This window comes from Rhinolophus hipposideros, assembly GCF_964194185.1.
Source record: "Rhinolophus hipposideros genome assembly, chromosome: 2".
Classification (NCBI taxonomy): domain Eukaryota; kingdom Metazoa; phylum Chordata; class Mammalia; order Chiroptera; family Rhinolophidae; genus Rhinolophus; species Rhinolophus hipposideros.
In genome coordinates this window covers 51,065,521-51,074,120 of record NC_138048.1, presented here as the reverse complement: position 1 = coordinate 51,074,120, position 8,600 = coordinate 51,065,521, and positions in this window count along the sequence as shown.

Sequence of the window (8,600 nt, the reverse complement as noted above, 5' to 3'; positions counted from 1 at the left end):
GTGGTGACAGGATTCTCTAACTTTAGTCCATAGTCATGTCATCTCCACTATGTAGCTCTGTAAAAGAGCCACACTACTGAACGTCCAAAGGCATACAGGAAAAGAATCAGTCTGGAAAGAAGAATAAAATTTGGTTCTCATACTTTTGGTAGGGGAGTTCAGTTCACCTTAGGATGATACCCTTAGCTGTCTGACAACTGATGGATATTTTATATGGGAGATGCTTGTCTTTCTGGTTCACTTATGTTTGATATATATATAACCATATATATATATCCTTTTTATGTATTATTATAGAAAAAGGAAACCTCCCTGCCCTGTGGGGATGCAGGGGACCAATTGTGAGTGCACTATAAACGCTGTACTAGAAGCATTGGGGGAGCATTGAGGGCGTCCGCGCTTTGGTCAGCATTGGCAATTACTCCTAAAACAGATTCACATCCATATGCAGATAAGGCATCCTAGGGGAATTCATTTTTACCATGTTTGGAAATTTTCCTATTTCAAAATTGTTTTGGCAACAGGTTTATACAGTAGAGACTGCCATCCCCGTGCCAGCCCTGGGGCAAAACCACATGATATGAGTGAGGACTGAGTTTGGGCTCGAACCATGAGGTGATTGTGATTCCCAAAGACATAGGATATCCCAGGTGAAGTCCCAAATGTGTTCCCAGGGTCCGAGTGTAATAAGGACCACAGACAGGCTTTATTACTGTGAGCAGGGCCGTCCTCAGGAGGATTTGAGCCTGAGTCTGGACATTTTTCCTGGGACCTCTCTTCCCCCAGCCCAACAGTTTTCTATATGTGAAAATGGTTTAAATGATGATGTACAGCCTACACAAACACCGGGAACTAGATGTAAGAGTGAGAATTGTACACTTGTTCATTTATTAATTTATGCATTCGTTCAATGCATTCCAATATGGTCTGTGCTTCAGTGAGGAATACGAGATGAACACACCTCTCAGCTCCCAAGAACACACTTTCTAGTGGGACAGACAAGGCACGAACACACATAGCTTCAGCGGAGTGTGCTAAGAGCCCACAGGGGCTGTTCAAACAGGCGCGCTTAACTTGTCTGAGGGTAGAAAGGACAGTGATGCTCAAATTTGATTTTGGAGGAGGAGGAAGGTACTGAAAGCAGAGAACAGATGAAGTACAAAATCATGTAGCTGTGAGAGAAACTGACAGTTTCCGAGGATGGAGACAGCCCTGTGTGGTTGGAGGCAGAGTACAGGCTTGGGAGCTGAGGCTACAGAGGAGAGCAGATGGTGAGGGCTGTTACACAGTTCAGAGCTCGGACCATGAGACACAGACAAAGAGGAAAAAAACAAGAAAGCTTTAATCCCGGAAGCCCCGTAATCATGTTTGCATTTTGGTAGACTGCTGAGAAAGCTGTGAGAAGGAGGGTAAAGGGCAAGAACACAGGTGGGGGACTATTTAGAAGGCAATAGCAGTGACTTGACACAGGTAATATGAAAGCAGTTTCATTATCAACAATTTAAACCATACAGAAGCTATTCTAGGAATAACACGTTATCCTACTAACGGATATTTAGGTTGTTTCTAATTTTCTTATTATAAACTATGAACATGCTTGTGCAAGTGTTCAATATATTGCTTATGAAAAAGGTTGCTTCATAAAATGGTCTTTAAAAAATCTAGATGACCATCTTGGCATGGCTAAATAGATTTTTCTGGGAGTTAAAAGATGTATAAGACAGTAAGGTAACTCTTTAAGATTACTTCAGACTTAGTATATCAGTCAAAACATGACTAGGCCAGGACTGACACCAGTACTAATATACTCAGAATCCAGTGTGAGGGAGGGAAGGGCTCTCACAGCTTTTATTCTGGACTGAATGTTTGTTTCTCAACAAAATTCATATGTTGCAATCCTAACCCTCAGTGTGATGGTACTGGAAGGTGGGGACTTTGGAGATGCCTGGGACATGAGGATGGAGCCCTCATGAATGGGATTAGTGCCCTTATAAAAGGGACCCCTTAAGGGAGAGAGCTTCCTCGAGCCTTCCACCATGTGAGGACACAATGACAAGAAGGCCAGGACGTGGGCACTCACCAGGCACTGACACTGCCAGTGCCTTGATCTAAGACTTCCAGCCTCCAGAACTATGAGAAATACATGTTTGTTGCTTAAGCCACCAGTCTATGGTATTTTTGTGATGGCAGCTCAAAAGGACTAAGACAGCTTTCATGGATATGCTTGGGAAAGGAAGGTGAACATGACAGAAATGTGATATAGTTTTCCTATGAAAGTCTGGATCTTAAGAGAAAACTGGTGACAAAAGGGAGAAATCGTGCTGAGTGGAAGAGGCTTTCAGAGCCATGTAGCACATGAAGCTAATGGTCAGGCAGCATCTAGGAGGAGCTGTCCCATAGGATGACCACCATTGCTGTCAGCGTTGGTCATTTGGATATGTGAGGCTTAAAACGCATGCCTTCTAGGCCGGCCCGGTGGTTTAGGTGTTTAAAGCTCCGTGCTCCTAACTCCGAAGGCTGCCGGTTCGATTCCCACATGGGCCAGTGTGCTCTCAACCACAAGGTTGCCGGTTCAACTCATCGGGTCCCGCAAGGGATGGTGGGCTGCGCCCCCTGCAACTAGCAACGGCAACTGGACCTGGAGCTGAGCTGCGCCCTCCACAACTAAGACTGAAAGGACAATTTGAAGCTGAACATGGCACTCTCCACAACTAAGATTGAAAGGACAACAACTTGACTTGAAAAAAGTTCTGGAAGTACACACTATTCCCCAATAAAGTACTGTTCCCCTTCCCCCCCAAAACCCCCCCAAAAATATTAAAAACAAAACAAACAAACAAACAAACAAACAAACCACATGACTTCCACTTCCTCTCTCTGTGGCAATTCTCTTACAAATGGCCTGTTAATCCTCAAAACAACTGATACCCTTCCAAGGTCTTGGGTCAGACGTGTTTGGGGTCACACCTTCCTTAGGTTCTGTACCAACCCCATCTCTAACAGACTGGTGTTAATCCTATGCCCAAATTTCCCAGGGATCAAGAATTCCCAGTATCTCCCTTGTAGATTCGTCTCAGGGTCTCCCATACTTTCATAGTCAGGAGATACCTCTGTCCTCCACCTAAAACTGAGCTTGGCTTTCTTTGTTCAGATTTTAGGGCCAAGGATGAGGACAGGAAGTCAGTTGTGGTATCAGAGTTACCATATCACAGAAGAATGGAATTCGAGACAAGCATAGAAACTTTTGAGCCCTGGACTAGACCAGAGCTGTCTGCAGAGCTTCATATCTAGCAGGTTAGTATGTGCAGATTTAGGAATGGCTAGTTCCTTTAACTAGTCACATAGTATAATAAAAACATTCTCTTACTTAAGAGAACAGAAGATCTCTAAGAAGTGTCTTAAAACCATGTGGTGGGTCCATTTTTTACTTCTCTTGCCGTTTCTTTTTAAGCTCCACAAGTGATATGAAAACATGGCACAGGCACAGTGGAGGAGATATAGCTAGAACCTCTTTGACCTGCAACCAAGCAGAACTTAGGTATGAAATCTCTTCCTCATCATGGATGCTTAAAACAAATGCCTTTCTTCTAGGCCCTCATTGCGAAGGGAACATGGTTGTGGGGTCTATAATAGCCATCGGGCCCAGATCTCCCTCCAGACCTGCCTTAAAGCCAGCCTGTGCCAGCTCTAACAACATTTCTGGGAAGCAGAGTCCACAGGGGCTGAGGAAATGGTTTCAAATGACTAACAGCCCATACTTAAAGAAAAAGATCCTTTTTTCCAACTTGCAGGAGAGAAAAATGGAGAAGGACATGGTATGCTCAAAGCAGATTCAGCCAAAGAGATTTTAATCCACTGAAGCTCTGTTCTTCAGTTGAGATCAGGACAGGTTATGCTCATGCCCTTCAGCCTTGTATCCCTTTTTTCTCTCTACTTGATGGAGAAGAGCACAGTACTCTTGACCATGCATTTCATTTGTATGTTTCTTAGGTCTCCAAACAGATTAGGAAAGTTAGGACAACAGAGATCACACTATTTCAGTTCAGCCACTAATGTGTTGGGTGAGTCTTGAAAATTAAGGCTGCGAGACCATTGGGTAGGGAAATGCTGTAGCCACAGGATTTCAGCCAAGTCTCTTAGAACATCTTTTCGAATTAGGTGGAGAAATACGAGCTGGATGAGAATGGAGACAATGCATCACACCAAAGAGTTCTGATTGATTGGACCCCGTGAATCCAGAGGCAGACTCTCCTCAGGCTCTGTCCTGGTCAGAATTTTACCCAAGACCTGGATGAGTACAGGTGACAACCTGATGAACCTGTAGCCAACATGAAGCTAGAAAACACAGTGAATGGAGAGGAGGTCAGAATCAGAATCCAAAGAGAGCTCATCAGACTGCAGCCAATGGGGAGACTCTGGCAAGATGTAAGTTAATAGGAAAAAGTACATCTGTACTAGGTGGGGAGATGGGCTTTACATAGCACACCTGTAAAGGACTTAAGACTAGGTTAATATACACGAACAGAGAGTTGTGCTAAGATGACCAAAGGCTGTATTTATAGAAGCATAATGTCAAGAGTAAGGGAGATCGATCTGATCTATTTTATAGGCGTCTATCCACCTCTATGCATTTGCTGCTTCTTATTCTAGGCATACCCTGTAAGATAACAAATACAAGGGTGTATACGGGACAGTAAGGACACTTGAAATCATATCTTAAAAGGACTTGAAGTGAAGATTTTTATCTAAAAGAAAAACATTTATGGTGACACGATGTCTGTCTGGAAGTAGCTGGAGCTCTGACATGCAGATGTGGAATGAAGTTGGGCCATTGGGCAGGAACAGTTCACAGGGAAGGCATCCCGCAGAGAATGAAAGAACAGATGACACCCAAAGCCCCTTGCAGTTCAGAGAGGCTGTGATCTTGTCCCTCTGGCATGTCACAGGACCCATCTGTGTCTTATTTCCTCATCTACAAAATGATCTCGAAGCAGAGCTCAATTCTTCAAGCTCTTTTTCTGCTGTCACAGTCTGTGTTTCTGGATCTCTTTTTCTTTGAATTTTTCCACAAGGTTAGGTACAGATGGGCATGAATATGTACTTGCTTCCTGGGCTGCCTAGTTCCATTAAATGACAGGGATGGAAAAAGTGGGTGCTGCTCTAGTAGAGGCTATATGATAACCTGCTGTTAGGGGTTGAATTAGGTCCCTCCAAAATTCATATGTTGAAGTCTTAACCCCCCAGTACCTCAGAATGTAACTGTATTTGGAGATGGGGTCTTTAAAGGAGTAATTAAGTTAAAATAGGTCATATGGGTGGGCCTAATCCAAATATGAATGGTGTCCTTATAAGAGGAGGAGATTAGGGCGCAGACAGGTCCATGAAGAAACAGGGAGCAGTCAGCCATCTGCAAGCCAAAGAGAGAGGCCTCAGAAGAAACCCACCCTGTCAACATTTTGATCTCAAACTTCTAGGCCCCAGAATTGTGAGAAAATAAATTTCTGTTGTTTAAGCCTGTGATAGTTTGCTATGGCAGCCCTAGCAAACTCATATACCTGCTATTTTCACCTCTCGTTTGCTCCCATATGTGGCTGGGAGAAGAAGAATGAGGAGGTTTTGTTTACGAAAAACTCTTACCAAAAGTGTCAAACTACAAGGACACTGCTATTTACCCTTGGATTTCACCAGTCCTGCTCAGAAATGCGAGGCTGTTTCTGTGGCTGCAGATTCTTATAATAGAACAGACTACAGACCAGAGATCCCAAACTGGTGACCTATGGGTTGAATGTGGTTACCTACATGTTTTGTTTGGGTTCCTACATGTTAAAAATTTTTTTGAAATAGTGGTGAACAGTTAAAACTTGAGGGGCTATTACATTAAAGCTCATATTTCTGGCTTCTCTTAGCAAATCAGATTTGGCTTCACTGGGCTTTCCTGGCCACAGTCTGTTGGAGTGAAATAGTGGTCCTTTCTTTAGATGGGGCATACACTCTCCACTTCCTGCACTCCCCACCCGCATTCGTTTACCTGACCCTGTTCAACATTGGCATCTATGACTCTTGTCAACTAAAAATCTATTACTCTTCACCCTGCAAGAATCAACATAGAATTTCTCCTCAATAACACGATATATGCAATAGAAGTGTGATATTTTCTTTGCAAAGTCTATGCCACATTTGGCTCTTTGGAGCTTGATTAAATGCTGAACAGGAAACTGGGAACATATTGCCATGAGAAGGGACCACAGAAGCATGGAAAGCTCAGGCTCAAGGAAGGCTAAAGGCAGGAGATCGGAGGACTAGCTGACCTTGACTTCTGTCAGCTGACCAGACACTCCAAATAATTAGCAGCATGGTCTCCCAACAGTTGTGCATTTGCAGGGTAACTTGAATTAACAAGAACAGTGAGGAAATTGTTGCCTCAAACTCTCCAGAATTGAAAGCACGAGGAATCACACCTTGCACGCCTAATGAGGACATGCCTCCATTATGCTTCGAGATGAATTGATACTATTGGGCTGTGGTCTGCATGAAACACCTTCATCTGTTCTCTTCCTAAAACATGTGAGAAATTGTTCTAAGAGCTGATAAGTTAAATTCCAAAATATCTGGAATAGTTCAGAAGACCTAAAAGAGGTTTCGTTGTAGGTGAAAGAACTATAAACTATAATTGCCATAGAAAGAACAGCTTATGACAAACCCAAAATTGCCTCAAAAGATGGAAGAAAGGACCAGAGTGTCTCTTTACGTCATGTCCATTGGATTGAGCAACTTTCCACAAGGGTGTATGGTTGACCAATACCACTTTAAAAACCGTAGAAATGGTAGGAGGAAAAGAAAAGAACAACTAGGACAATGTATGTCTGTCTATGGTCAAATGCGTCAGGACATAGAGAAATGCAAACAGGTAGGATAAAGATCCATCATTTAACTGTCTTACAGTCATCAAGGGAAGGAGACTTCCTTGCTAGAAGTTTCTGAGCCTGTCTTACGGCTTGTAAGACCTGGCAGTGGAGGTCTTTCTACTTGAAATCCAGTAACGTGAGTGGGAAACTAAGTCTTCAGATCCAAGTAGAAGTTAAGTCTAGAAATAATGTCATTTCTAGACTTAGATTATGCAACCTAAATCTCATCATGCAATTAATTCCTTTTCTTAGAACCATTTAATGGCATCCCTTGTACTTAAAAAAAGTCCGAATTTCTTGGCCTGGCATCTGGACCCTGGCTGCATCCCTAGACTCATCTTCTGTGATAGTCCTTTTGAGCTCTGGCAGCCCAGCCTCCTCTGAGTTCCTCTCATCTGTGACTATGTTCTTCCCTCTACCCAGGTCATTGCCTCCCTCTGCCTTCAACTCATCCTTTCAGTTATCAGCTTAACGGTCACTTTTCGCAAGAAGGCCTCTGATGGTGACATTAGGTAAACAGCCGCCCACTCACCCACCCACCCATTTCTCCTCAGGCACCATACTACATGTAGCTTGATACCTCTCACATTTATTTTAAATTTCTTGTTTAATATCTGGCTTCCTAGCTGTATGTGTAGGCTTTGAGGGCAGATACTGCGTCTTGTTTATGGTTCTATCCTTTTGCAATTAGCAGAGTGCCTGGCATATAATCTATGTACAGTAAGTATCTGTTCAGTTAATGGCGACAGTAAAGGTTTTCAAAGAAGAAATAAGAAATAACATCTATAGGCTTTGAAAATCTGTGACCATTTATCTCCTTTCCTTTAGGCAGATCTCATTTCAGTTCAGGAAGATGGGGATCTTTCATTTTAAACTCCCCTAGAAAAGAAGAAACCATAATACTCTTGATAGTTCATCTTTAGGCTCCATATAGGCAACCTTTGGATAAATCTGACTTAAGTCCATTCTACTGCATGAGCTTACCTTTCTTACTGACTATGCATGTTACCAAACCTCTAGTTCTTTGCCAATGAACTTATTATAGAAATTTACTTCCCACATTATTAATCACTTGACCTTGACTCTTTGTTCCTCGCCCTAACAGACTCAGTCATTTTCCAGCTTCCACCTGGACAAAAATAGCTTGTTTTCACTTAGACATTCTACTCTATGTGTTTAGTATTTAGAGAAATAAAGGTAATTACCCCTGTGGAGAGGTGGTGGCTGATGTATGAAAAAATGGGAGGATCTGATCCTCTGGCTAGTGTGAGCGACATCACAAATGCCATCATCACAATTGGTGCTGAGGTTGCTGGCACTGAGGACAAAAGGAGGGCAAGAGCAACCTCCTGTCAGAGCCAGCCCAGAACAAAACGTCTCACTGGGGGCCCACTGAATGCAGAGTCCTGGCCTGAATGTTGTAGGGAGATGCTGGGCCAAGACGGGAAAGGGCGTTTGCCTTCTGCAAGGTCCCCAGCGTTCCTTCATTCCACAAGTCTGTACAGAGGCCTGCTCAGCACCAGGCTGTGTCAGGTGCTCAGGATCCAGTAACCTGCCTTCAGGGCGCTCACAGCCTGGGGTGGGGGTGAGGAGGGAAGGGTTCCTACAGGAAAGTGATAATTCCTGTTCTTGTGTCATCAAGGATTGACGTTAAAGACTTCATGTAAAAGCAAATATAGCCCCACAGAGAGCTTA